Below are 26,844 nucleotides of genomic sequence, written 5' to 3' on the forward strand. Positions count from 1 at the left end.
TCAGCAATACTTTGATGGAAGCGACCTTGAATGCGTGGGCGTTCTCGGGAGGGGGGGCACTGTGATAACAATGCCTTTGTGCAGCGGGTTGGCTTTCCGTGCCAGCTTCATGTGGGCGCGCCTGGGAAGATCACCCGTGGCACACACACCCCACACCCCGCTGGGCCCGGAGGGTTTCAGAAAGACCTCTGCCAGAGCAGCCAAACAGTGCAGAGGTCAGAGGACTTTCCAGAGACAGTGACGGCTGCCCACGCTGTCGTTTCCTGCCCGGAACCAAGGGCAGCTCTGACCTCACCAGACACCCGCTGAACTAACCCACTCACAAGGACTGCTGTTCCCAGATCCACAGAGACAACCACAGCGGTCTCCAGGCGCACAGGCTGGCTCTTGGGCAGTCCAGGATCTGTGTACCTTGCAGAGGGGGTGGGGAGTGGCAGGCATGCACCTCACCCCTGCTCCCACTGCCAGAAGCAGACCCTCAGGCCCAGCCATGAAACAGGGCCTCTCCCATGGCTGGGAGCCACCCTAAGGAAGCCTCCTACCGAGAGAGCCATGGCCCCACTGGGTGGTGGGCACACGAGGGTAACAGTGCTGGTGGTGGCTGGGGGCTTCTGCCCTGCGCCTCCCCCATCAGGAGCTTATGGGGCGGGGAGGGTGTTGTGAGGGAACAGAGGCTTCTCCCCAACATCAGGGTGGTTTATGCCTGGCGGATCCTAGAGGAGCAGGAGAGGCGGGCCACTAGCCAGAGGTTTGATCCAGACCCCTACCTGACAATGTAGTCATCTGTAAAATGGGCCAGCCTGCGGGTCCAAAACCGTCCCTTCTGGGGCTCTCTCCCCTCACTTTTCTTGACTTTTCACCTTCTTCTCAGGCTTTTTCATTTTTTTTAATCCCCGCCCCCATCAGGAGCAACATCCTGCTGCAGGGACGTATTTGAGCATGTGACCTTCAGCTCCAGGGGTCCCCTTTGCAAGGGGCTCTATTTGAAACCATTAGGTGCCAATGCTACACTTTGTAAACATAGTCAGTTTGCATCCAGGAGCACACAGTTCCTGGCGCGCCTACTTCTCTTTCTGCCTCCCCAGAGCTTTGCGAAGCATCCACCTGCCCATCTGCCGCCGCTGCCAGCTTTGCTGCTGGGCTGAGGAATCTGCTGTGAGAATAGCCACCCACTCCTCCAGGCAGCAGGAAGCCCGGGGCTGCACCACCCATTTCATCAGCTTGGACAAGACACCTAGCCTTTTCTTTGCCTCCTTTTGCACACCGGTAAAATGGGGCCATAATCGCAGCTCTCTGTGGGGAGGCAAAATGAACTCAGGCAAGGCCATCAGCACACACGCTGGAGATGTGCGCCTGATGCTTTGTCTCTGAGCTCACCCTTCCTCTGCAAGATTGCAAAGTAAGTTACTATTACTTTGAGGTCAGGAGTCTGGCCTCCTGCCGGTTCCCAGGCAGCTCCCGGTGCACAAAGATCCCCTCTTTCCCTGCAGCCCGGCCCTGCTCCCTCCACCCTCCAGCTGCAGACTCCAGGGGGGCCCCTCCTTGGCCCCTCCAGGCCTCTCCACAGAAAGGCCTTTCTAATACTTGTTGATTGATTTGCAAATATAACCTTGCAGGCCCTAAAGAGGGGAGAATCACAGGACGCAAACCTCTTTCAAAGAGCCAAGAAGTGGAGCACTTCAAAGACTCAAAGACGGCAATGGGCCACAGCAAACCCACCAGAATGTCAAAACGGGGGTCCTTGAAGGCCGGACGTCAGGCAATGAGATAATTAATGCAATATTAACATTAATGCAATGAATGCAATGAAAACTCACGCCCTGCTATTTTCAGGACATGTTTCAAGTCTTGGAGGCCCATGCGTCCATATCACAGGGAGTGAAAACCCCCAGAAAGTCCAAGTGTGTGAAGGGCTGGGACCCCGTCCCGGGTGGGCGCTTCTCCGTAAGCAGGCAGTGACCACCCTCAGCAGTGCTCTCTCTCGTCCCCACGTTCGGGGGAGCTGGTATTAACCACGGTGGACAGTGGGGGTCACCGTCTGGCGCTGTCTTAAGAATCCAGTCCCTTCCCGCCACACACAGATCTTCCTATCACTTCAGGCAAAGCCCCCAGCGCCCTTGCCAGCCGGCGGAGCCCACCCGCACGCAGACACCCCGCCCGCGCGCCCCGGGACCCTACCCCCTGCGGCTTGTCAGCGACCGCGCGGCGGGCCGGGGGACACGTGCCACAGGTGGCGCGGGGCTCCGGCGACCCCGCGCGGTTTCTGCTCCTTCGGAAAGAGCGAACCCCCCCCCCACCCCGCCCCCGCCTCCCGCCCAGCCCGGGGACCGGGACGGAGCCTGCTGGCCGAGAGCGGGAGAGGGCCCCGAGCTCGGCTCTCCGCCCTGCAAGTCTCGGGACGGGTCCCAGAGAGCGAAGTCCTCCGGGCGCCGCCGCGCAGTGCCGCTCCAGCCGCGCCCCCGGACACGGAGCCGGACCCGGACGCGGACCCCGGATCCGCGCCGCCAGCCCCGTCCCCGGACCCCAGGCCGGCTCGCTCTCGCGCGCTCCCCGAGCCCCTCCCCGCGCCCAGCGCGCATTCGCCGGCACCGGCCCGAAACAAAGCGGGCGGCGGCGCGGCCCGGTACCTGGGCGAGCGGCGGGTCCCGCGGGCGATGGCCGCAACAGGCCGGGCGCCGAGCAGCGCAGCAGCGCGCGGGCGGGCCGTCCTCCTGGCTCGCCGCCGCGCCCGCCGCAGGGCCCCCTCGAGGCGGAGCGGGCAATCGCCGCCGCCGCGCCGGGCCGCTGGTCACCTGGCCTCAGCGCCCAGCCCTGCGGGCGCAGGGCGGACCCGCCCCCGCGCGCCCCCGTGCGCCCCTGCGCCCCGGACCTCCCCTCCAGGCCCGGCGGGACCGCCAAATGGTGGCCCACCCGAGGGTCCCTGCTTCGAGAGTTCACGCGCCGCAGGTGGGGGGCGGGGGGAGGCTGGAGTCCTGACCCCTGCAAAACCGGTTGTTCCTTCCTTCACTCATTCCTTCCTTCCGCGCTGCAATTACTACTGTGCCCGCGGGAACCCAGGCCTCCCTGCCCGCGGGTAGCTCACTCTCTAGCAGGGTTCTGCAGACGTAAAGCAACGGGGCCATGGGGGTCAAGGCCCAAAATGCTTAAGTGCCTGGAAGGGAGGGACTCGACGGGGAGGACTTCACAAGTCACATGACTTCTTAAAATGAGCCCGGAGAAACAAGCAGGACTCTCTGGCCAGAAGCATTCGGGAGAGCAAGGTCCCAGTCCAGAGGGATACTCAGGCAGAGAAATTCCAGCATCCCCCAAGACAAACATCCCCTCAGTCAGTCTCTCAGCCTCTGTTTACCCATTAGTGAAATCCGGGAAATGGGCAGCACCCTCCAAAGATGCCCTTAGAAAATGCACAGCCCTCTGCAGATTTCAAGTGCTGCCCCTCACAGGCAAAAGAACAGTGTCAACAAGAGCTTATCCTGAGGCCCCGTGAGTGCGTGGAAAGCCCCTGGCACAGGGAAAGCACATGTGAGAAGACACCCACCCTACAACCTGCAGAAGAAGGCCAGGGGTTGTACCCGCCTCGGGGACCAAATTGTCTTAGAATCCCACCTGGAGAGGCCTGTGCACGTCTTAAGGTGCTGTTACCAAGAACAGCCCCTGATCGGAGCTGGACACCCAACGCTACCCAGGCCCTCGGGGTCCAGCCGTGCCTATCCTGGCTTGCGGGGACCTTCCTCGGTTCTTCACGGAGAGCAGAGGCTGAACCTCGCTCCTGTTCCCGCCTACCCTGCTACGCCTCTTGGAAAGGCCAATAACCCCTGCCTTGCTCTAGAGGGTAGCATGATTTCTCAAGAGGTCAAAACTCGTGACTCTCATCCTCAGACGGCAGAGGGTCCCGTGAAAGGAGCCTCAGCAGAAGAGGGGAGGAGTGAGAAGGTCACAGCCCATGGACCCCTAAATGGGGCTGAGGCTGATGTTATCACCCATAGGGAAAGAAGCTGAAATTGTAGCGAACCTGACCAAGGTCATCCAGCTGTTCAGCAAGAGAACGTGACAAAGATCCAGAACCATCAGGCCGACAAACTCCTCTTAGCTCTCTTCCACGCTGCCTTGTTCTGCCCATCCAGCTGTCCCGGCTGTGCCGACTCGTCTCTTCACTGGAACATCCCAGAGCCGACCACCTCTGCCCATCCTGTGTCTCAGGCTTTGTCACAGTGTCCAGGTCCCTGCTGGCTGAACGACTAGTTGAACTTGAACTTCTGAAGGTACCAGGACATCTACGTGCGGGGACAAGGCCAATAAGCTTGCCCGAGATCACGCAGCTGGGAAGTGGGGGGTCGTCGCCCCTGTGGGGCAGCCTCTCCTAAAATCTCTGTCCTCAACTTTCTCTCCCTCAAAGCCAATCAGGTCCCCCCACCCCACCCCACTGTCCCTTGCCAGCTAGCTGTCCCTTGCCTCTGGGACTGTGGACACGAGGAGGCCTATTGAGACAGTGTCTGTCTTCATATATCCCCCCCGCAGAGCCCCGAGAAGGGAGGAGGCACACTGGACCTCGTGTTCTCGTGCCATTTTGCCTTAGCCTGAGCAGCTGGCTCCCAGATTCACCGAAATGCAGATGCCAGCACCTGCCCACACCTGCCCGCCCCTGGCCAGAGACTGGCACAGGGTGGGGCAGGCTTCCCAAATCCAGGAGCTCTCACTTCCCAGCCCACAACGTGGACTCTCCAAGAACCTGAACAACAACAGGGCACGCTGCAATCATCTGAAAAAGGGACACACATTTTTTCCATCCTTACCCATCCAAAAATATCTCAAATCTGAAAACAAAAGTCAGAGCAGTTTAGCTGAGGTCAAGCAGGCTGACACCAAACCCGCCGCTCCCTCCCCAGCACTGCATACAGGGCAGGCGTGGGTCTGGGTGGGGGCTCGGCCCCGTCTCCACTGCCCAGAGACCCTCTTGTTCCTTCCCACTGGAGTTCTGAAAGAACTTTCTGGAACTTTGTCGTTGCCATGAAGATGGTCTTGGCCACGGCCGCAGTCTGACAATCCAGTACGCCGGGGTCAAAGACAGCATGTGGGCAATGATGTGGATAATTTTCTGTTTTCCTTGCACTGAAAAGTAACATTTTCTAGGGAGCCACTGGAAGGGGCAGCCGGAAGCAGGACACGGGATGCAGGGCCCCGGCTCATGGCGCTGGGAGGCTGCAGCGGGTCCACAAGCTGGTGCAGTGCATTTAGGTATGGTGCTCCTCCAGAGCTCACAGGGACATGGCCCCCTTCCCTCCCTATGCTTCTCTCCCCCCGCACACAAGTCCACAGGCACAACCCAGCACCTCGCCTTTTCCATTCCCCAGAGGCTTTCCCTAAACCCGTGGAATCTCAGTACTATCTCTGCTAAAATGCACACACACCATCTTCTGCAGCTATGGCCCTGGGGCCTCCCCACCTGTGCCCTGCTGGGGCCATGGACATAGGCTCTGAGACAGATCTGAGCAGGTTCGTATGCCAGGGGAGAGACGGAGGCAGGCAAAGAGGGTGCCGGTGCTGTGGGAGCTGTCCTGGAGCACATGGGTCAGTCTTGGGCATGGGCCACTGCTGGAAGGCCACCCTTTGCCTCTGAGGTCGTCCCCAAAGGAGGTGGATAGCTCAGGGCCAACTCCCAGCAGCCCGGCCAGCAAGTGTTCATTGAAGGAATCTGGACCATTACAGGGACCTCGAGGTCCCACGGGGCTGCTTTGTCCTTCGAGCAGCCTGCCCAGAGAACCCAGCTGGGCTCCATCCTGCGGGCCGCTGGGGCTGCTCTCTCTCCTGATGGTCCCGCACCCCACCCCACCCCAGGCAACACTCAGAGCAGGAGCCCAGGAGACTGGAGGCAAAGAGCGGGAAAACGAATGCCACAGCAGAGTGGGAAGAAAGTCGCTGCAGGGCGGACCGGCTCGAGAATTCTGGGGCCCATCCCTGAAGCCCTGACAGTCCAGCATTCTGTTCCTGCAGCCAAACCCATTCCTAAGGGGACCAGGGCCTTCCGGAGAGGTCTGAGCCCAGGGGTGATGTCTGGAGACGCCTGAAGGGGCGGGGTCAGGAGCGTGTGGGCGTGGCCCCCCCACCCCTCGCATCAAGCACTAGTGCCTCTTCCTCCTGCCCAGCCCTTCCGGAAATGCGCAGCCCTAGTCCTGAGCCCAGGGTCCTGAGCTCCCGGTCCAGCCTCCGCACTGATGGGGACCCACAGCGGCCCTCGCTGCTCCCGCCTGCCTTCCGCCCAGCTCCGTCTTGGCCTCCCCAGTGCTGAGCTGGGCGCAGGGGTCTCCGTGAGCCTTTGGCGAGGGTATGTGTGTTGAATACGCAGGTGATCCTGGAAGAACGAACCGGTCTGAGGGGCCCGGGTGTCCAGGAGCGCGGATCGTGCTGGGCATGGAGCCTGTTTGAGATTCTCTCCCTCGTCCTCTGCCTCCCGCCCCCACCCCGGCCTCTCCCTCTCCCTCTGTCTCTTAAAAAAATAAATAAATAAAACGGCCCTGAAGAAGACCTGGGAGGAGTAACCTGAGCAGTAACAATGAGCAGACCCAGCCCCCGAGCCCCACGCTAAGGGCTGATCCCACTCCCCATTGGGAGGCCGGGGGGGAGGGTTCTGGGAGAGAGGGCGGGTTCTGGGGTCTGGGTCCCAGCAGGAAACCCATGAGTGGACCCCAGAGCCCCACTAGTGCCAGGGAATGAAAGGCTTGAGGCAGTGAGAGGGACCCGGCCCCCAACTCCCCAACCCCACAGAACTCTTGCTGGCTAAACCTGGAGCCATCTGAGCAACAAAACAAACATAGTTTGGGGCTATCGTTCAAATATGGATATAAACGCGCATGAGTCCATACTGATGGACTGACTGGCTGAATGAGTGCATCAGAATAGGGCCGATCCCCCTCAGAGAAGATTTCCAAACAGCCTATATGGCTAGCTCCCCACCAAGGAGACGGGGAGATGGGGCTCCCTCCCTACCCCCGAGCCTGGGGGCCAGGGTCCACAGTGACTGTGAGCCGTGCTGAGAGCAGGTGCCCTCGATCTGAGGTGGTGGGGATGATGCTCGGCCTCTGTGTCTCCCTCCCAGCTCACCCTGAACCCCAGCCTACCTGAGAGGAAACACCAGACAATCCCAGCTGAGGGGCTAGCGGACTACAAAACACTGACCAGCGCTCGTCCACACTGTCAAAGTCATCAAAACCCAAGTGTGAGATCCTCTCAGGAGGATCCCAAGGAGACACAAGGCCTAAATGTCTGCTGGTGTCCTGGGCGGGGTGCTGGGACAGAGAAAGGACGGAGGGCTCCCATGAGCGAACCCCGAATACACTGTGGGCTTTAGAGGAGCGTGAGGTCCCAGCCCTGGCACCTGAGTCATGACAATGTGACCGTATAAGGCAGGGTGGCCTTCGGAGAATGATGCGGGGAGTGGGTATCTTTCCTGGGGCTCTGCACGGTCCTTGCCACGTTTCTATACCTCTAAAGCGATTCTCAAACGAAAAGTTTATTTTTTTTAAAATGCCATCAGACCTAGAAAGAGAAAACGCTTCCCTTACAGAAGTGAGCATCGCCGTGCATCCCCGGCCACAGATGACCAAGAATGAGATGTCACCGTGGACTGCCCCTCCGTGTCCTGGAGAGAGCCAAGCACCCCCAAACTTCCGTGAACCTTCGGCTACAAAACACGTGGTTTCCTTGCTCGGGGAGCTTGTGTCGACCTGAGCTTGTGGATGTGTGGAGTTCCTTCCCTCTGTCTCCCCCTCACATCTGCGTCCTTCTTAAATGTCGTCTTTTTTAGTGAAGCATGGATTTATTTCCAGAGAGATGAAATTTCTGGGATAAAGTATGTGTCTGATTCCACGTCTCTGCCCCATGTGTCATGGTGTCTCTCCAGCTGAGCAGGAACAGTGGGCACTGTGGGGGGCATAGGGTGCCAAGAAGGACATGACTGTTTCTAAAACATACATGTCTCTACTGAAGATAATGTGAATATTTAAGGAAAATTTAAAGCATTAGTAACACCTGAGCTTCATCTTAAGGACATCGGACATAGTAAACCATTTACGTGGTACATCACATGTTCCAAAACTGGACCGATGGACTTCGTGAACAGTGCTTTACAACAAAAACGGTGACTTACTCAATTTCAAACAAAGGTATTACCATCCTCTTCCTCTATTCTGTGTGTGATCTACTCGGCGAACCCACTAGGTTCCTGACATGAGTACCAGTTTCTGGTGCTCTGACTGCTTTTTCCACATTCTGCACCGAATTCAACAGCACCATGGGGGGAGCAGAACGCAGGTTATGATGCAGATCCAAGATAAGCAGTGATTCCTGGGGTGCCTGAGGGGCTCAGCCGGTTAAGAGTCTGTCTGACTTCCGCTCAGGTCATGATGTCAGGGTCCTGGGGTTGAGTCTCTTCCCTGCCCCTCCCCCCTCTCATGCACAGGCACTCTGTATCTCTCAAATAAATAAATAAAATCTTAAAAGAAAAAAGCGGGGGACATCTGGGTGGCTCAGTCGTTAAGCACCTGCCTTCGGCTCAGGTCATGATCTCAGGATTCTGGGATCGAGCCCCGCACTGGGCTCCCTGCTCAGTGGGATGCCTGCTTCTCCCTCTCCCATTCCCCCTGCTTGTGTTCCCTCTCTCTCTATCAAATAAATAAACAAGTCTTAAAAAAATAAAGATAAGCAGTTATTCCTGCACGGAGCTGTGGTCAGGGGCCCCCAGAAGACCCAGGAGTCTCCCCGCAGATCCTGGGCAGGGAGTGCTGACGGGAGGGCAGCCTCAGGACTGTAGAGGCTCTGACGACAGCCGCAACCAAGCCGGGGACTGCAGAGAATGGAACTTTGCTGAGGTCAGCTCCCAACCGTGGCTGACAAACCAACGGCCAGGCCAAGCGTGCATCTCTTGACCGCAGTCCCTGTGGACCACCCAGACAGCAGAATGTCCCCACCAAATCGTGCAAGAATGAAGCTGTCGGGGGCAGAGGCCCAGGGAGGTGAACAGGGAGAGCCCTTCCTTGGAGACCCATGGACAGGTCCCCATGCACACATGGGCCTGAGACAGAATCCCAGCTGGAGGGGGAACTTCAGTGGGGAAAGTGGGTTCCTGCTCACCGCATGGTGCTGTCGAATTCGGTGCTTGAAGGGCAGCTCCCGTGTTGTGGGGCCTTCCCCGCACCCTCAGCCGCACGCTCCTTCAGCTGTGCTGAACTGTGATGCCCCCAGATTCATGTGTTGGAGCCCTAACTCTCAGGCCGGGACTCAGAACGGGACTCAGAACGGACTCAGTCTCAGAACGGACTTAGTCTCAGAAAAGGACTGTACTTGGAGAGGGGTCTTGAAGAGGTGATGGAGGTAAAACGAGGTCCCTAGGGCGGGTTCTACTCCAGGACACTTGGGTGCTCATCAGAGGAAGACGTCAGAATGCAGACGCACACGGAGGGACGACCCTGTGAGGACACGGGGAGGAGACGGTGCCCGCATGGCCAGAAGTCTTGGGGGGTGGGGGACCGGCCCTGCCACGCCTGGATCCGGGGCGTCCAGCCTCCAGCCCCGGAGGAGAACAGATGTTGTTTAAGGTGCCATGGTCTTCACCATGGGAGCCCACACAGAATAGGACAGAAGCCCCTGCTGCTGGCTTAGAGCACAACCCGAGATCACAGGTGCATGCGTTCCCTCCCTCATCCATTCATTCATTCATTCATACATTCATGCATCCAGCAAAGGTTCACAGAACACCTGTTCGGTAAGATGTTGTTAGGTGCTTTGCTTAACATGGTTCCAGCAGACCTTCTGGAATACAGGTCTGTCCACACGCGTGTCTGCCAGGTCCTGTGTTGTACAAACGTTTCCTGAGCCCTCAGCCGGTGTGAGCCCTCGCCTCTAGGATCGCCGCAGGGTCCATGCCGTGCCAGGCAGATCTCAAGATTCCAGAATGTTCCAGGCGGCAAAGTCCCCAGCTTCCACCTTCCATGCCAGGGTGTCCCCTTCACCATCCCTGACGCTCGCCAGGCTCAGCTTGAAGGCTTCCACCACAGGGGAGCTCCAGGCTTGGAAGCATCAGCCCCCTCTCCCAGGGAGTGAGGAGCATCTCAGGCTGGCTGGTAGGAGGGCCTTCTCGGGAAGCCCTGACGGTGTGAAGATGTGCCCCAGCCCAGGAGTGGGCAGGGTGAGTATCCCTAGGGGAAGAAGAAGGAACAGAGGTAGGCGCACAGTGGGGCCCAGGAGCAGCCTGGGGTGGGGGCAGCCAAGGAGATGGCCCCGAGTGGAGGGGACAGCTGGAGGGTCCCTGCCTGGGGCAGGAGAGAAGGCAGAGACCCAACGCTAAGCATGGGCCCTTCCAGTTCCTGGGGAGAACCTAGTGAGACTCTCAACCGACCTGCACCCTGCCACCTCCGCCAGCCTGGGGTCCTGTCTGTGACACAGGGCCCTGTCAACTGCAGCCCCGAGTCTCACTGGCCCACTGGTGGCTTCCCTGTGGCCCTCTGCTCTGGGCCTGACAGGTAACTGGGCCAGCTGCTGCGGTTGGCCTGGGTGGCCCTGGTGCGTGGCGGGACGTGGAGCTCAGTGCCAGGAACCCTGGTTGGGGGGCGTGTCGGGGAACCCAGGTCTGACAACCATTCCAGGGGAAGCCCCCCACCCCACCCCCGCCACAGGCTCCGGCCGTCAGGGAGAGGACCGGCGAGGGCCAGCCCATCCTTCTCTTCCTGTTTCTAGCCGGCAGCATTGGCCTTCGTGGTTTTGCTGGGAACAATTATGAATTACAGAAGGAATCGCTCGGTATTTTATGTTCGCTCAGTGGCTCTCCACAGAGAGGGAAGCCCGCCCAGCAGGCCTGCCCAGGAGAAGGCTCTGTGGCCATGTTCCCAGGTCAGCATCCGGCTGACTCCCAAACTCAGCCAGGGACCCTCCTGGCACAGCCCGGGTTGGGGTTGGGAGTAATTAGCTGTTGGAATCTGAGAGCAGAAAGGGGGCACCAGGGAGAAGACAGGCCAGGCGTAGGGGTGGGGGGAGCGGCGTCTGTGAGCTCCCCCCTTACCCTTCCTCCTCCTCCCTTCCCCCAGGCAACAGGGGCCAGGAATTATTTATCAAATGGTACTAGTTTACAGAGGGTTAGTCAATGGAAGATTCTTTCTAAACAGACTCCTTTGAAAATGTAACATATAATTTATTTATAAAAACCACACACACCGGGTCTCAGGCATTCATCTGTTGCTCGCAGCGAGGGCCGGGCGCACCCCTGGCTGAACGCAGGGCACCCCGCAGGAGTGAGCTCGGGCGCAGCTGCCGCTCACACTTGCCTGACCTCAGACAGGAGCCCCAGCCTTGTTTTTCATTCTGAAAAACTTCGGAGCGTCCCTGTGCTGCACCCGTGAGCACAACCATGAGACGGACAGAGGGCAACTGATCCGGGTCTTCCTGCAGGCCGGTGGGGGGGGGGGGCGCTGCACCCACCCCCGAGTGGCAGGAGTTCACACTCGGGGTGGGGGGGTTCCCCTCCGTCTTCTCCACCGGGGAGCAACCTGGGAACACAGCCGGCAGTAATCTGGAATCCTGGCGTGGCCCAGGATTCGCTGTGTGACTTCAGTGAGTTAATGAACCTCTCTGTGCCCTGGTGTTTTCTTCTGTAGAAGTGGGGACGACACTAGAACCACCCCCATCTGGCTGTTGGCGGGTTCCCAGCTCTGTTCAGAGCTGTGTCCGGTGCTCGCAGCAGACGTTCGAGGAGGCTGGCCGGGACCCGGGCTCAGTGAACCACCCTTCACCTTCGTTCCCCCAGCCCCAGCCAGAAAACAATCTGCTGCCTGAGCTGTGGCTTTTCCCAACCTGTGGATCTTCAAAATCACATCAGGGGCGGGGCAGATGTGGGGGCAGATTCCTGAGCCTGGGCTCCAAATTCCAGGGCTGGGTCGAGGAATGTGCTTAAAAAAAAAAAAGAAAGAAAAAACAAAAACAAAAAACCCCTCTTTTTGTAACTACTGCCCAAGAAGGAGATGTGTATATATTTAGGAGGAGGGCTTTGTTACCCTGAAGCATGAGTTACCAACACCTCCTTTTTATTAAAAATGGTCTTTTGTGGGGGAAAAAAAAACAGTTGATTTAAACTAGTGCAGGAATGTAGGTGGGTGTATTCCCGGCAGATCTAAGGGAGGAATTCCGACCTGCAGGATTCCTTAGCCTGGCCTGTACCCCGGGGGCTCTTGCTGCCTGGTGCCCGTCCCATCTGGGGCTCCCCACGGTGTTCTGATAGGGCTGGAGGCTAGGGGAGCTGAAGATCCTGATGGTCAGAGAGGTACCCGGGAAGCTGAAGGTTTTCAGCTGAGAAGCTTGCCGGAGCTCCCCTGAACACACCCACTTGCCCCCAGGGGCAAAGGAGTGTCTTCAGTGAGTGTCCCCTCCCCCAAGGCCCCAGGAAGTCCCTGCTCCAACCACCCCCCGCCCCCCATGGTTCTCAGTCCCCAGTCACTCCTGTCATTCCCTGCTACCTACAGCAGGGCCCCACAGCCTACAGTGGGGACAAGTGAGGCTGGCTTGCGGGGAGGCTGCAGAGCCCCCTGAGGAAACCCAGTGCCCCCAGGGCTGCCCAAGAAACCCTGTGGCCCCCCAGATTATACCCTAAGACACTAGGGTCCTCCAGAATTGTATCCTGAGACCCTTAGACTGGATCCCAAGAAACACCCTGAAAAACCCTGGGGCCCCCACAGGTTGTGCTCCATGAAAACCCAGGACCCCCAGTCCCCTCAAGGCTGCACTCCAAGAACCCTCTGAAACCCCTGAGGGTTGCTTCTGATTATTTTGTGAATGAGATTTTTACTCCCAAGAGAAAACATCCCGACACACTCCCTGGGTCCAAGGCCGATCTCTGCTATGCAGACCTTAGGGGACGGACCCCCATGGGTCTCTATCCGCGTCTTTGGGAGCGAGGTTTTGGACGGGAGCACGGGGCTCAGTCTGGCCTGTCCCAGCCAGGCCGAGATCACAGGGCCGGGGGCTGCTCTGGGTTTCAGCAGCATTCTTCCTTAATAAGTAAATGGGTGGCCGGGGACCGGGCTGCTTTCCTTCCTCGCGGGTTCCCCAGAGCCCAGCGTGAGGACACGCGGTGGTTATGGACCCCTTCTCTGCCCCATCCAAAGAAGAGCAGCGAGCAAGCCCCCAGATACAGACACCTGGCAGAAGCTCATCGCCACCTGGAAAGACGAAGCCTGGCCTTCCAGAGGTTTCCTAGGGGAAGCCGGGCAAAGACCGGATGAGACCCGTGATGCCAAGGGGTGGGCCCAAGTCCAGGCTGAGACTCTAGTAAGTCAGACACTGAAGAAAGACAAGCCTATGGCTAATCAACTCATGATTAAAATCAGACTTCATTCTGGGGCCTGCAGACTCCAGGATTCCTTTTAAGTAGAGAATCTGCATGTTCTACCATGGAAAGCCACGGACGTGAGGACAATAGACCACACACCTGCCATGCCCGGCCTGGGATCCAGGCCTTCCTCGCTGCTGCCTGCCAGACCCAAAGGCAGGCCTGGGTTGACTGGGGGGGTGGGGGTGGGGTAGGGAGTGGGGCCTGGGGCTCTCATCCTCTCTCCGGCCCTGGCCCCTATGTGTGCCCAGCCGCGTGCCGTGGCCGTCTCACAGGCTCTGCGCATGCACAAACATTCTGCCCTGGAACATGGACATCCGTATTCAGAAATGACGGCTCTGACTTTCCAATATCAGGGCTCTTGTGTGTATCCGTTTGGTTCAATTAAAGGTTCTATTAAAAAAAAAAAAAAAAAAAAAAGGTTGCCAACCTCTGTCCTGAGTTTCTACGGCATGATTCGTAGGTGAGAAAGTTGGGGCCACAGGATGGCAGGACCTGCCGGCCTCCTTCTCCAGGTCAGACGCACACTCCTTCCTGCCCCGGGGTCCGCGGTGGGACACACATGAAAACCAGCGCTAGCCCGGGGGGCCGCTCGGAGGAGCAGGGTGACCACCAGGACCCTCGTCTGCCCTCTGGTACCAGCCCTCCTTCTTTAAGCTACTCTCCCTGGCCATCCCTTGACCCGCCCCCCAAAAGAAGGAGGTCATTTCCCACTTTGAAGCCTCTGCGGGTCCTTGATCATCCTGCAGCTGGGACTTAGCCCTGGGAAAGCCGTCCGTGACCCCACCTGACTTTCCCCCTGACATTCGGGTGCAGAGGTGTTATCCGAGCTCGTCTATAATGATGAGACGTACAAGCACAGGGAAACACTTCCCAAGGACACACCGTGGGGTGGGAGTGTCCCTGTGCTTTACTGTTCCCGTTGTGTGTGTGTGTGTGTGTGTGTGTGTGTGTGTGTCTTTGATTCTCAAGCAGACTCCCGGCTGAGTGGGGAGCCTGATGTGGGGCTCGACCCCACGACCCCGAGATCATGACCTGAGCTGAAACCAAGAGCCAGAGGCTTAACCAACCGACTGTGCCCCCCAGGCGTCCCATCAGTCACACGTTTTACTGTCTCCATATGGGTGTCTCCACTTCACTGCAAAACAACACGGAAACCTCTGGATGGCCATTCAAGCCAGAGAGCACTGCCTCCAGGCCCAGCCTGCCTCACCAGGGACCTCACCAGGGCCCAGAGATGGAGACCGGATGCCAGTGTTTGCTAGGATGGTCTCAAAGAAGGTTCTCAGCTACAGCAGACTTTGCCCACACGCTCTGACGCCATGGGGGAGGGGTGTGCTTATGTCCATGGAAATGTGGTCAGAAGAAGCCTAGCAAGAAGGACGGGGGTTATGGGGAGGTGTGAGTGGGGCCCGCTCCGGGGCACAGCACTGTCGGCAAGCTCTCCCCGCACTTTCCCCAGTTTTCCTGGATTCCCCATGGGCTCATATCACTCCCCCAACGTGGGATGAAAACACATTTGCCCGTGTCTTAAAATGATGGGTCCTCGTAATGCCCGCCCGGTTGTTAGCTTCTGAGACCCCATCCCGGAGAGCGTGGGGCCGCTCTGTGTCCGCAGCCCTGCTCGCCGTCAGCGTGGAGACTGCTTCTCAGCAAAGTCCGTTTCCCTTCTCCAAACAAAAGGACACAAAGCAGCTTTTTGACCCTGGCCAGCTCTTGCCACATACTTGGGATGCCAACATTCTTGCGAAGAGCCTGGAAGGGCCCCAGTGGCCAACCTAGATGTGTACCTCTAAGTAAATCATTTTACTTGCCAACATTCCTTTCTGGGGTGACTCTTCCAGCCCTTACGCCGCTCTGTCTCCCCGCCCTGCTCAGCCCTGCAGCAAGCCCAGGGCCTCGGTCTGTGTCTCCAAGGAGCTCCGAGGGCCGGTCCCCCCTCCTCCCTGGGCGTGCGGTCTCTCTGACTCTGTCATGGTGATAAGCTGCGAAGATAAGCAGGAGTCCTTCAGCAAGTAACGAAACAGCAGAATCAAGTTCACTTGGGCAGGAAGGTCATCCTCATTCCGTATCATGTTGTTACACCCGTGTCGGCGGAAGTCAAGGGTCAGTGTGCACAGTCCCGGCTGGTCACACCCACGGGAGGGCTGCCTGTCACCAGCCGCGGGTGATGTGCCAGATCAAAAGTCTGAGCGCTCCAGGTAACGAATCAGACGTTGAACAAGAAGGCCTGCTCCCTCCAGCAGTCTGCTAGACGGCGTCCGGACCGCGGAGTGGATAGACCCGATGTCGGCGAGTGTGGCCCACTTGCTGGCCGACTGGCTGAGTACAGGGGGTGCCGGTACGGCCCAGAGGAGCCGGGGGTGCCTCAGGGGATCGGGAGACTGGGCGAGCTTGCCAAAGGGGTCAGCTGTGGTGCAGGAGGCCCAGAAGCCAGCAAGAGACACATCAGAGCAGCTCGGAGACCCGCTGGGGAGCCTCGTTTTCTGTTGGACTTCAGGCTTATTGCTGAATGGGGGAGAGTCTGAGCCTCAGGTCGTGACCCCAGCGATGAACGTGAACATCCGGGGCTCAGTCGTGTCTCTGGTCAAGGTGGGGACAGACGTTCCTGTTACAGATTCCTGCGGCCTGCGTGTGCATATTAACTTTTTACAAATATAAATGGTATTTTATTAAGAAAAAGAGCACTGGGGCCCCTGGGGGGCTCAGTCGGTGAAGCGTCCGTCTTCAGCTCAGGTCATGATCTTGGGGTCCTGGGATCCGGCTCCCTCGCCCGGCTCCCTGCTCAGTGGGGAGCCTGCTTCTCCCTCTCCCTCTGCCCCTCCCCACCACGGCTCTTGCACACACCCTCACACAGTCTCTTTCTCAAATAAATAAATAAAATCTTAAAAAAAAAAAAAAAAAAAGAAAAGAAAAGAAAAGAAAGAAAGAAAGAAGAAAAGGAAAAGAAGACCAAGACATTGCTGTGGGCTGAGCTCTGTGCCCTCAATATGCCTAAGTGGAAGCCCTAATGCCTCCAGGACCACAGGATGTGACCACACGTGAATGCAGGGCCTTTGAAGAGAGGACTACGGTACAAGGTCAATAGGGGCTTTAGTCTAATATGACTGAGTCTTTATAAGGAGAGAATATCGGGACGCAGACACGCGTAGAGGGGCGACCCCATGAGGACCCGCGGAGGAGACGGCATCTGCATGGCCAGGAGAGGACTCTGGAGAGACCAGCCCTGCCGCGCCTGGATCTCCGATTTCCAAACGCCAGCACCGGGGAAGGATACATCTCTTTGTTTTCAGATGCCCGGTCTGTGTGCGCAGTTCTCTTGGGCTGAGCTGACGGATGCAAACATGAAGCTTCCTTGGAGGGGGCCAGGGGAGAGAATTCCCTTGCTGTGTGCTCTGCCGGTCATGCTACAGGGATGTTCCCCAGTCTGCAGACGTGTCCATGAGATTCACAGATGCGGTTTCACGGCTGTGGTCCTGAGCACCTGAGGCACGGTCAGGGACACCCGTCTCGGGGTCCCCTGGCGCTCCTTTGTTATCTGCTGCACACATGTCCTCAAGTGACCCGCCTCGAGTGGAGTGCCTGCCGACCCTGTGACCTCAGAGCGACACAGCACGGCTCCGTCTGGGAGGCAGGTTCTCGTACCCCGGCAGCAGTTGTGCCATAAGAGGAATTCTGCTGCAGACTTGGGGTTCCCACCCAGCCCTTCTCGGCCAGGTCAGGGTCCTGCTGGCACCTGTGGCCTCGCTCCCACAGACATAGCTCCTCCAGCGGGCCCCTCTGCCGTGAGGACACATGGCCACTGCCCCTCGCCGGCCACCCCATCTTCCAGCCCCAGAAAGAGGAAGGACCCCACGGTCGCAGCTCCTAGGGAGAAAGGCTGCAGACCTGTCCCCAGCACTGTGCTCTGCCAGCTCCCAAGTGTCCCCATGTGTGACCGGGTCACCCCCCCACAATAATTCCCAGCAGAGGGTCAGCAGCAGCCAGGACGGGCCCTATCCACAGACACGGGGGCTGTTGGCTGAGAAGCTGCGCTTCTCTGCCGCAGCTTCTCTGCGAGGCTCGGAGGTCTGTCTTCAGAAGAGCAAATTCTCTAGCGGTCAGTCTGGTGGCTGATGGGTTGTTGGAGAATCACAAATGGGTTGGTCGCTAAAGGGTAACAACGTTCTGTGGGGACAGAATCTGATCCCGTGTGCTGGCAAGGGACATTCGAACAGCGTTGGCCACCAGACAGAGGCTGGGACACCCCTGCCCGTTCCGGAGCAGGTGTATGGGGTGCCACCCTGAAAATACCTGAAGGACACTGAGGCTGCCTAGTTTCTCAGAGACCCTGGGTCACGTGTGCCTGAGGGGGGCCGTCGTGGCCGTCACCCAGACCCGGCGGGGCCCCTGCTCCCTGTGGGGATCCGCTGGGACCCTGCTTCCTCTCTTGCAAACTCAGTGTGTGCGTGGTCTGCGATTGCTGAGAAGCACCGCCCACCCATGCCTGGCTATCCCCACCCCCACCCCGCAGGCAAGTCTCACCCTGGCCTCTGGCATCTGGCATCTGGAGCCGCTGGCGCTGGCGCAGGGGAACCGCCTGGTAAAGTGTCCAGAATTCCACCAGCCGGTTCGCCAGGGGCCTCATTAAAGGTGAAGTTACAGAAACTTGTAATTACATAAATCGTATTACACTTGATCTTAGCCAAAAGGCCGAGAAGCGATACATAAATCGTATTAGAAAAATAAAGGCCGTCACTTCTCAAAACCTATCACTTCCATATTATTCTGCTTTATATCGGCATTGTTTCTGCCCCCGGGGTAGCCCCATCTGTTGGGTCTGCACGGGGGAAACGCGGCCTCGTGGGCCGACCTCGAGCCGGCTCGGGGATGTCCCACCGGGAGTTTGGCTGCCACGGCCGGAGACGTTTATGCGCAGACACTGGAGGCGCTTCAGACCAGACGTGTTCTCACCAATAACCCACTGGTGAACATTTACCAGCACCTCAGGGCCATCCTCTTTTGGAGGGCGGTGGTGACTGGCACTTGGGGTGAGATACACAGGCGGGGCGGGCGGCCTTTGGAAACTCCGATCTGCCCCAGGGAGACAGATACAATTGATGCAAAATGTTTTGCTCAGTGCTGGGACCTTAATTCCTCACAAACGCCTCTGCTCGTCAGCCGGTCCAGCCTTCAGCAGGTGCCTGCCTCCCACTGCCACGCGGTGACCTGCCCGGGGAGAGTCTCATTTGTGCACATGCACCCCCGAGGCCCAGCGTGCAAGACGCCAAGACGTGGGCTCCCAAATGTGTCTCGAAAGGAGGAGACCCCTGCCGGCCATCTCCACGCCCGTGCGAGCAGCTCAGGGAGGCTCGCATGTTTACAGAGCTGGAGATATGGTGACGTATCCCGCAGAGGGAGTCTTCGGCATGTCCTGTGGGTACTTGGGCACTCGGCCCTTCTGTGTCCGGGCATTCAGGCAGCCAGGATGTGGGTGAGCGACTGGCCTTCTAGACGCCCACCCGGCCGCACAGGGGGTGAGGGTGCTTACCACTCCCCCCACCCCTATCAGCTCCGATTCTCTGCTCTCAGCCCTGGTCTCACCCTCGCTCCTCTCTTCAGCCCGCCACCGCCCCCTCCTCCTGGCCTGGCCATGGGGCGCTGGCGGCCAGCTCCAGCTCCTTCCACCCCAGGCTGATGGAGAAGCCTGCCCCCGGCTCCTGCTGGTCTGCACTGAGCCACAGGCGGACCGGCTTCGGCACAGTACTTGCCTGCAAGGGACAGGGGTCAGCCCTGGTTCACCACGTGGAGGGCTGCTCGGGGCCCTGGAGACGGGGCGGCCCCAGGACCTGTGGTGGCCCGACCTGGTCGCCAACATGCCCGCAGCAGCTCTGCTCTTCCCCCACCCCACCCCCGGCAGCCAGAGACCCCACTCTCCATCACGCAGCAAGAGTGAGGGAACGTGCCCAGGGCCCCCAAAGCAGACATAACTCATACAGTCCTGGCCAGAGTGCAGCGCATGCCTGTCCTGGACCGGCCAGTGCTGGGCAGCAGACCCACCATCGTCTCCCGGGGTCCTTGCTGGGGCCGTTTCCAGAACAGAGTGGGGCAGGGAAGGAGGGGCAGGCTGCTGGGGCCCCGGACAGTGGGGCCTGCCAGGTCCGTGGGGGCCGGACGGTGATGTGGGGAGACTCAGGCTCTGCCCCGGGCTGTGCAATGTCCCAGGGAGCCGAGACAGAGAGGCAGGACTCACAGGGGGTCCCCTAGGGCAGGTGCCTTAAGTCTCCCAGAGAACAGATTACTTTCCTACTAAGTAACTGGGGGGAGGGGGGCCAAGAGGATGCAGGACTGAACGGAGAAAGAATTTAGGGGCCCAAGAGCGGGCCAGGCAGGTCATTGTTCAAACAGGGTTGGTGCTTGAGAAAGTCCCCTTAGGTACGTAACAGCTGTGGTGAGTTTCTGTCCCCTTGCTCTCTCCTTCTTCTGGCTGCCAAATATTAGCATGGAAGGAACCTGTTCACCCTTTCCAGGGGTGGGCACTCCTGAGCCCCAGACTGTTTAGGGCTTTCTCTCAATCCTTGAGCACTTTTAAAAAACCATGTTGGGTTTGTAACAGCTGAGGTCAGGAGGTGCCCGAGGACGGGACCGTGTGGAGGGTCCCTGGCGCGGCTGTGTTTCTGCAGGACCCACCGGACGGGGTGGGGGTGGATGGAACGGGCGTCATGTGACAACACCCGGCTGCACCGGATGGCCCTCGGCTGCTTGAAAAGATCCAACAGAGCTTCGACTTCAAGAAATAACTCGGTTCCTCGGGGTCGCAGCTGGGCGCAGGGATTGCTCTAAATTGAAACCAGCTGTTTCGTCCTGTTAAACCGAGGGGCTGAGTTACCTAGACTCCCCTCAGGAGCCACAGAGCCGGGAGACCCCTGCCTGGAGATGGGGGCCCACGCCCAGCACGGAGGTTCCAGGCCCTGCTCCGCAGCTGTGTGCGGTAGTTTTGGCCGAGCACCCCTGATTCTCGGGGGGCAGCGGTGAGGTCAGTAACCGGGGCTTTCCGGGAACACACAGCTAGAAAGGGGCGCGTCCTCCCCTTGTCCCGTCCTAGGGGCTCCTATAGGAAGTGACTCTCGCTCACGTGGAGACCCAGAGCAAGAGCTGGTTTTAGGCGGCTTTTATTTTGTCGTAAAGGGGCGGCACGCACACGGCAGGGGACGCCCCAAAAGGGCTCTGAAACCCCTTCCCCTGCAACAAATCCCCAGTCCGTCTTCTCAGAGCTACAGCCCCTCACTGTACCCGGTGCCTCACCCCAGAAGTTTCTCAGGGATCAGGAGGTCAGGCGGCAGGGTTGTGAGTTTTGGGGGCTGATGGCCTGGGTTTAAACCCCACCTTCCTTCTTGTCACTGGCTATGTCACCTTGTCGCCTGTTAACTCGGGCCTCTGTTTCCTGTGCTGTGAAATGGGCACTCGGGCCTCTGTTTCCTGTGCTGTGAAATGGGCACGACTTCCTAGCTCAGAGGGTTAGATGAGGAGATGTACGGCGAGCTCCCAGCCCAGGGCTTGGCTTGCGGCTACCTCTCCGTCTGTTACGACAGCAATGAGGGATCCGTTCCAAAGCACTGGGCAGTGCAAGGGGCGTCCTCTCTTTAACTCTTTCAAAACCCTGGCCCCCCGCTGGGCACACCTGTGCATCACTTTGTGTATCCGTGGGGTCCCAGCACACCCCACCCCTGCCACTGAGATGGGGTACACTTGGACGTGACACCTCCTCCTCTCCTTGGACCCCCACGCCCAGCCTGTTCTGCTCTGGGCGCATGCTCTGTCTGCTTCTCAGTGGGAGGCCCAAGCTCCCTGGGCTTGGCCTGTCTGTGGCCCCTTGCTGGGCCCAGTCTCGATTGAACCCAAGGAAGGAAAGGAAGGTGCTGTCTCTGAGCTGTGGGCAACTGGGGACCCTCGGTCTGTAGGGACCTGCAGGATAGCAAGGGGGACCAGCAGGCAGCAAGTCCAGCGGCCTCGTCTCTAGGAAAAGTGGCCGTGGGAAGGGGGTGACGTCCAGGACAGTGCTGGTGGACTTGTTTTGGACCCGTGAAGTTCAAGGGGGCCACCGGGCAGGCGTCCGCTGGAAATGTTGGCTGCCTCTTGACCACGGAGCTCAGAGCCAGCCAGCCGCCTCGGTAGAAGGTGGCCGGCTCGGGTCCTGTCCCTGAGGACACATGGCCTGAGGCCTGGGGAGGCTCTGAGTAGAGTGTGGGAGGCTGCTGGGAAAGGCTCAGGTTGGGGGGTGGGGCCCAGGGAAGGAGGGAGGTGGGGAGGGATGAGTGAGGAGGAGGATGGAGGAGACCCAGACCCGGACCCCTGACTCTTCAGGGTGTCCTCAGTCCCTCCGAGCAGCACCTCCAAGGAGATGGCACTTGTGCTATTGTCTCTGGTCAAGAATCAGGCTGAAGGTGGCAGAAATGGGGTTTGGGCTAAAATTGCCTTAGGGAGTCCCTGGAGGCCTGGGCCGGTAAACACTGGGGCAGGGCCATACCGGGGACAACTGGCCCCTGTTAACCTCTGTGTGGCTCTGCCAGAGCCGGAAGATTCCAGCGCCTCCATGTGCCAGGTCCCCGTGGTCACCGGCTGCCAGAAGCAACCTCGAGCTCCACGTGGCCGGCTGCTGGGGTGCCCTTGACGTTGAGTTGAAGGCCTGCCCCTGGGGAGCAGACGGGCCTTGAGTGAAGTCGAGAAACCAAGGAAAGCGCAGCGGAAGGATTCCAAAGCAAAATACCAGCTGCTCCCGCCCAGCTGGGTTTTCCAAACACTGAGCCATTCCGTTCTGTATTTATGGTGCCGTCCATGGAAGCAGGGTTTCAAGCCTCTGGCAGCCATGAGACAGGCGCACCCTACCCACTCTTGGGCGCTGGGCTTTGGGCGTTGGCCATGGCCGCCACTTGCAGGAGGAGGAAAACCCAACGGCCTCTGGGCGCAGGCACTGTTCAATGGAGAAGTCTGGGCAGACAGAAACCCCTGCATGGACATGAGCTCATGTTCTTTTTTTTTAACTTTTTTTTTTTTTTTAAGATTTTATTTATTTATTTGACAGACAGAGATCACAAGTAGGCAGAGAAGCAGGAAGCAGGGGGAAGCAGGCTCCCTGCTGAGCAGAGAGCCTGATGTGGGGCTCGATCCCAGGACCCTGGGATCATGACCTGAGCCAAAGGCAGTGGCTTCAACCCACTGAGCCACTCAGGTGCCCCATGAGCCCATGTTCTAAAAGTTCAAACCCAGACAGACCCAGGGCAGAGCTGGGAACGTCCCCGAGGTGTGGTGGTTGCAGGCTGTGTGCACGGTGGTATCTGGGTAGACGGGGACCAGGCCAGCCATACTCCAAAGGGCTTTCCAAATGGCCCTGGAGGAAACCAGTAGCTCGTTTGGGAGACCCAGGTCCCACGCAGAGGGTGAAGGACGGCCTGTGTTTGGCTGCTCGTGCTCACACAGGGACACAGTGGTCCTCACCGGCTTACCCTCCAGGTTTGCCTCCGGGTTTCCCTGCTTCCTCCCATTCCTTCTCTGATGCACCCGAAGCTGGAAGCTGGACCACAAAGCCTGGGACCTGGGACACCCCTCTCCCGAGGATAAGGGCTCTCGCTCGCATCCCCAAATCCTGTCACCATGCATGAGAATTAACAGCCTCTCCCGAGAGTATCCACCGTCCTGCCACATGCATGTCCCCTGACACTCGCAGACATGTGAAGCAGCACCTGTCACCATTCACCCATCCTACGGGTTGTTTGTCTCTCTGGAGACTTCCCACCTCCCATGATGCCAGGTCTAGGGAGCCCAGGCGGGGAAAGGCTGACTCTGTGCTACCCCAGAACGAGGTCCCAGTGGAGGTCAGGGCTGGTGATGGTGGAGGTCAGAGTTGGTGATGGTGGAGGTCAGGGCTGGTGATGGTGGAGGTCAGGGCTGGTGATGGTGGAGGTCAGGGCTGGTGATGGTGGAGGTCAGGGGTGGTGATGGTGGAGGTCAGGGCTGGTGATGGTGGAGGTCCAGCCCCAGGTCTAGCAGCAGGTGTGACTTGCATTGGTTCAGTCACTACTAACTCGCATGACTCCGTGGGTGAACCCGACACAGTTTGCCCATCAATGTGGGAGGGAAGCTGCGTGTCAGAGACTAGAGCAGAGATCCGAGGGCAAGGGGACCTCTCCTTGGCCAGAAGGTAGGGGAGAAGGAGCACCAGGAACACCTGCCGGGGGACCGCCTCTGAAGGCCTGGAGCACAGAGAGAAATGGAGGAAGGCCCTTGGGGTCCCCCTTGACCCTCTGCGGCAGCCTCACGCATGTAACGGGAGCAACAGCGGGAGGCTGGCTGCCCTGGGAAACAAGAGATGCTTCTGTTCGGACGTTCCGGCTGGTGTGGGAGGGAGCGGGAGCGGCAGCGGACACATGGCCCAGCTGCGTGCTCCTTGCATGCCCCCCTCCCCCGGTGGAGGACCCTGCAGCTGGGCTGGGAGGTGGCGCGCCCCGCATTCAGCCTTATGCCCCATGGGAAGCCTTCATCTGAGCAAGGCCCGGCCCTCCTTGATTCACAGAGTCCAGAGCTCCAACAGCGGCTGCCCTAGTGTCCTCAGGTCAGGGCTCTGCATGTATCTGCACAACTGGGGGCCCCAACATCCTGGCAAAGCACAGATCTTGCAAAGCATGAGATGTTGCTGAGAAGGCAAGAGAGCAGGGCTAGGAGAGAGGGCAGGGTTCAGCCCGGTGATTCACCTGCGTGGGGACGGGGTCCCCAGGCCCTGGGGGCTCCAAGGACTGGCAGGAAAATGGGAGGGCAATGCAGGGAAAACTCAAGGTGGAGTCTGGTCCTCAGCGGAGCCTAATGGACCTACCGCCAACCCCCCTTTATCACTGCTGCGTGTGCCCCTGTCTGGCTGAATCCTGAGGTCCCCTCTGGGTGGCCTGGGCTCGGGGTGCCTCTCCCACCCCCGACCTTGCAGCACAGGCCTCCAGGTCACCCGCTCACTGGCTCAGTGCAGCCCCGGACAACCCCACCCCCGCTGTAACCCGAGCCTTCTCTGGAATGCAGGACCCTGTGAACAGAATGGTCCTCTTTACTTTGGCAGCTCGGGCTGGAGAAGGAAAGCGTGGGGGTGGGGTGGAGAAAAGCCAGAGACCCCAGCTCTGCTGTTCCTCAGAAGCTTTACAGGAAGTGGTTAGCGGCCTGGGGCTAGGCCCAGACGTTTTTCCGGTGGGTTTTGCAGGGTGGAAAGTGACAGGGCCTTCCAGTAACTCATGTGCGCAGACCCCCGCCCCGCGAAGCTGGGGTGTGGACTCAGCAGTCATCGCCCCGATGGGGCAAGAGGGGGTCCACAGCGTCTGGGGCCCACATGTGAGACGGGTGTGCCTGTCCTGTCTGCCCAGGCTCCCGCTGGGCCAACGCCACCTTGACTTGGCTTGGCCACAGGCCTGTGGAACCAGCCATGGTATCAGAACCACCCACGGTGCCTGGACTTGCCCGTGACGCCCAGGGGGCTGTCCCTGGGGCTGGGGTGGCCCACGGTGGCGGTGACTTGGGCAGATGTTAAAATAAATCCTCCCTCGGGCGCTTGGGTGGCTCAGTGGGTGAAGCTCTGCCTTCGGCTCAGGTCATGATCCCGGTGTCCTGGGATCGGGCCCCGCATCAGGCTCTCTGCTCTGCGGAGGGTCTGCTTCCTCCTCTCTCTGCCTGCCTCTGCCTTCTTGTGATCTCTCCCTCTGTCAAATAAATAAATAAAATCTTAAAAAAAAAGAAAGAAAGAAAGAAAGAAAAATGGATCCTCCCTCTAGACCAGCAAGGCTCGTGGGATGGACAGACGGAGCCGATGAGTGTTTTGGGGTCACAGGAAAAGAGCTTGGGATTGGCCCGGGCTCCGCCTCTCCAGAGTCAGCATCGGACTCTGGGCATCTGGCCCTGGACTTCCCGCCAGGTGATGACAAGGCCACCTTCACGGGGGTGCCCAAAGTGGAGTCTTCATCATCCAGAAGAATTGGAAATAGTGCTGATGTCCTCGTTAAAAAACAAACATAGTGACGAGGAAGAGCCCTTGAGTTGTTCTGTCCTCACGGTCAAGTGCAAAGCTGCTCTGGCCAGTGCCCCAGGCCGGCAGGACCCCCCCTGGCCTCTGCGGGCCTTGCTGGCCCCAGGAAATGCTTCAGGCGAGGGGAGGGCCGCCCGGCTCTGTTTGTCTCCCATGGACAGTTTATTTTAGTCTTTAAAACCTCGCTCATTCCACCGAGGCTGTCTAATTAGAGGGTTCCACTGGCCCCGGTATCACGTTCTAGACAATGCACCGAGGGACAAGAGCTAGTATGTTTCTGGATTATGAAATAGCCCCAAACCAAAACCAAAAACATAACCCGCAAAAAAAAACAAAGCCCCAAACACTGCAAACAGAAATGACTCTAAATGCATCTTTTCCCAGGCCGACCAGAGGAGGCCGGAGTTCTGGGAAAGTCTCTGCCGCACTGGGGGGTGGCGGGGGGGATGGGAGGGGGCCTCGGCGCTGAGTGCCCCCCTGCACCCAAGACGGATGTGTGGGTTTGAGGCTTCGCCGAGACTTTCATCAGACCAAACCACAAGAGATAGATGGGTTTTCACTCTGAGATGCCTCCCTTGTTTCTGTTGAGAAAGCTGTATCGACGTTTAGAAAAAATAGATCTGTACGTACATCTAAAAGCGTGACCTCATTTGTGAGTACATTCAGGGCAGTTTGGGGGAATGAGAAAATTCGATTCGAGAGAAAGCAAGAAATGAGTCCCCCTCTCCCACAGCCGGAAAGCTGACCCGAGATGGTCTCAGGAGAGAGACAGGCTTTAGAAATGCTGAGTCAAGGGCCCAGCGCAACAGCTGGGCTGTTGGTGGCGATGTGGGGACCGTGGTCCTCTGACACCCTCCTACGTACCCCTCGCCAAAAGGGGTTCCTGCCTGAAGAGGTTTCCAGGGGCCCAGGAGGGAACAATGTTAGCATCCAAGAGGAAAGAGATTTCTCTCGACCAGGATGCAACAACAACCTTAAAATCCATATGTTCATGGCTATGGGGACAAAGGCAAGCTGGCTGGTCCCCAGAAGGATGCTAGGGCAGGAGTTTTAAGTAGGGTCGTGCATGGATCCCACTTTCTCTGGGGGGAGTCCATGGCTGTATTCTCTCCTGGGAAGCAGGGACCATAGTCTGCTTGTCCTCTTCGTGCTCGGTGCTGCATGAATCAGGGGCCCGAGGCCTTCATCCACCAGCCCAGGAGCCTGCGCTCTGCATCCGTGGTCAGCTCAGCTGACCGAGGGATGGGACTGCTCCAGATTCCAACGAGAAACCTGGCTGGTGGGCGTCTTTGCCAATGATGGCGGAGGCTGCTGTGCCTTTCCCCGAGGCTGGAGTCCCTGGTTTCCGGATCTGGGGCAGCTGGGATGTCGCTGCCTTCCTCGTTTCCACCGCGGCCCCCAAGTGCTGGTTTTCCGGCCCACAACCCTCCTCCTGCTCAGT

General features: G+C 58.8%; 1 protein-coding gene and 1 pseudogene across 1 annotated transcript in view; both read right to left on the minus strand.

The window, feature by feature from the left end:
• The window catches only part of TNS3 (tensin 3), a 201,800-nt gene extending 199,045 nt beyond the window's left edge, over positions 1–2,755 (minus strand). Inside the window, exon 1 of the mRNA XM_032305050.1 lies at positions 2,628–2,755. The gene's annotated coding sequence lies outside the window, so the exon portion shown is untranslated. The remainder of the gene's footprint in view (positions 1–2,627) is intronic.
• A 15,241-nt stretch (positions 2,756–17,996) lies between these two features.
• LOC116569796 lies at positions 17,997–18,073 on the minus strand (annotated as a pseudogene).
• Between the last annotated feature and the right edge of the window lie 8,771 nt (positions 18,074–26,844).

Source organism: Mustela erminea, chromosome 11, assembly GCF_009829155.1.
Source record: "Mustela erminea isolate mMusErm1 chromosome 11, mMusErm1.Pri, whole genome shotgun sequence".
NCBI classification, from domain to species: Eukaryota; Metazoa; Chordata; class Mammalia; order Carnivora; family Mustelidae; genus Mustela; species Mustela erminea.